Source organism: Syngnathoides biaculeatus, unplaced genomic scaffold, assembly GCF_019802595.1.
Source record: "Syngnathoides biaculeatus isolate LvHL_M unplaced genomic scaffold, ASM1980259v1 ctg255_pilon_pilon, whole genome shotgun sequence".
Lineage (NCBI taxonomy): Eukaryota > Metazoa > Chordata > Actinopteri > Syngnathiformes > Syngnathidae > Syngnathoides > Syngnathoides biaculeatus.
In genome coordinates this window covers 3,202-5,042 of record NW_026907510.1, presented here as the reverse complement: position 1 = coordinate 5,042, position 1,841 = coordinate 3,202, and the positions used below count along the sequence as shown (strand labels likewise).

At 44.6% G+C, this 1,841-nt stretch overlaps 1 non-coding gene across 1 annotated transcript; it reads left to right on the top strand.

Moving 5' to 3' along the window:
- The first annotated feature begins 564 nt into the window (after nucleotides 1-564).
- On the top strand, nucleotides 565-637 carry trnak-uuu (transfer RNA lysine (anticodon UUU)). Its single transcript has one exon. It is a non-coding gene; the product is annotated as a tRNA-Lys (tRNA).
- Nucleotides 638-1,841: the final 1,204 nt, after the last annotated feature.

The following is a 1,841-nucleotide window of genomic DNA, read 5'->3' as shown; positions in this document are numbered from 1 at the left end:
ATTAGTCCAGTATCAGAAAACCAACAAGAGGCAGCATGGTGGCGCAGTTGTAAAGCGTTGGATTCTGTGGGTTTTCTCGGGGCACTCGGGATTCCTGCCACATTCAAAAACATTCATTAAATTGCCGCAAGGTGTGAGTGTGAGTGCGACTGTTGTCTGTTTCCATGTGCCCTGTGATTGGCTAGCAACCTGTTCAGGGTGGAGCATGCTCATCCTCAAGGATTGCGGGGATTGACTCCAGAACTTTCTCCACCCTCGTGAGGATATGTGCCTCAGAAAATGGATGGATGAATAGATTTTACCATCAATTTTTGAAAAAGTGAATTTGCCATGATGAAGAAACAATGTCATCTTAGGGTTGCATTGCCTCTCATTGCACAGCATCATAGCTTTGAGTTGTTGTTGTTGTTTCCATTCCATTCCATTCCATTCATAAGGCAAAAATATATCTGCCTATCTGCCACTGGGATGTGGACGCTCGGATTTTGGAGGAGCATTGTGGTCAAGGAATCCGCTATGTGTTTACATCCTAATAAATTGAAATTGAAAAAGAGACAACATGTGGCCTGAGTGGCTCAGTTGGTAGAGCATCAGACTTTTAATCTGAGGGTCCAGGGTTCAAGTCCCTGTTCAGGCTGTCAACCAGTGAGAGCTTCTGATTTGCACAGTCTAATTTTGAATCATGTCTCCTCACCAGACCCAACTGCACAACTTCTCCCTGAAATGAAGCTCATCAACCAACAGAGTGTTCAATCGAATAACTTTGGGGATCACTTCAATTTTGCATTTTGGTCCATTTTTTTAATAGGTTTTACCTTCCCGAAAGTAATGTGAGTAAATTTTGTGGCTTCTCATCCATTTCAAGTGGACACATCTCCCTGACTTTTGATGATCATTCGATGACAATTTACCCCAGATTCTTGACTGGAACTTCATATTGCTTTTCTCGCACTGGCTCATTGCCAGTTTCAGACACATTACCTGGTTATGGGTCATGCTGAAATCATACATCGGAGTAACGCAGTTGAGAAAGCATCAGACTCTTGACGTGATTGTCTCGTGTCAAGCTCCTGTTCGGGTGTTCAATTGTGTGTTTTTGGAAAACTTTGAGATTTTTGAAAATCCACAGGTTTTTGTTGGCACACCTCTTCAACATTGAGATGTTAATTATCACAACGTAGACCCTGCATATCTCATTCGCTAGAGTGTCAGACCTTTAATTTGAGGGTGCAGTGTTCAAATTCTTGATTTTGGTTGATGATTTGGCTCAGCTCCCTGTTCAGGCAATCCGAGGTAACAGCGGTTATTACCCTCCTTTTGTGCATTGTTGTCTTGAACCCTTCGAACTCAACAAGGCTCTGGATGTTGTTGGGCTGTCCTGGTTGATACGCCTCTGTAACATTGTGTGGAAATCTCTGACAATCCCTCTGGATTATTTGACTGGGGTGGTGGTCCACCTTTTAACTACAGTCTTTCCCAAATGGTGATTTCATTTATTAGAAGAAAAGAATATTCAATGCAGCCCTATGGGGGCACAAACCAGTGCAATCTGTAGGCCGGTCCCAAGCCCGGATAAATGCAGAGGGTTGCGTCAGGAAGGGCATCCGGCGTAAAAACTGTGCCAAACAAATATGAGCGTTCATCTAAAGAATCCCATACCGGATCGGTCGTGGCCCGGGTTAACAACGCCCGCCCCCGGCACTGCTAACCTACAGGGCGTCGGTGGAAATTCAGCTACTGTGGGTCGAAGACAAAGAAGAGGAGGAAACCGGATCCAGCGTCAGAAGAAAAAGAGGAATGCACAGAGCCTACAACTGAGTGTAGGGACTTTGAATGTTGGG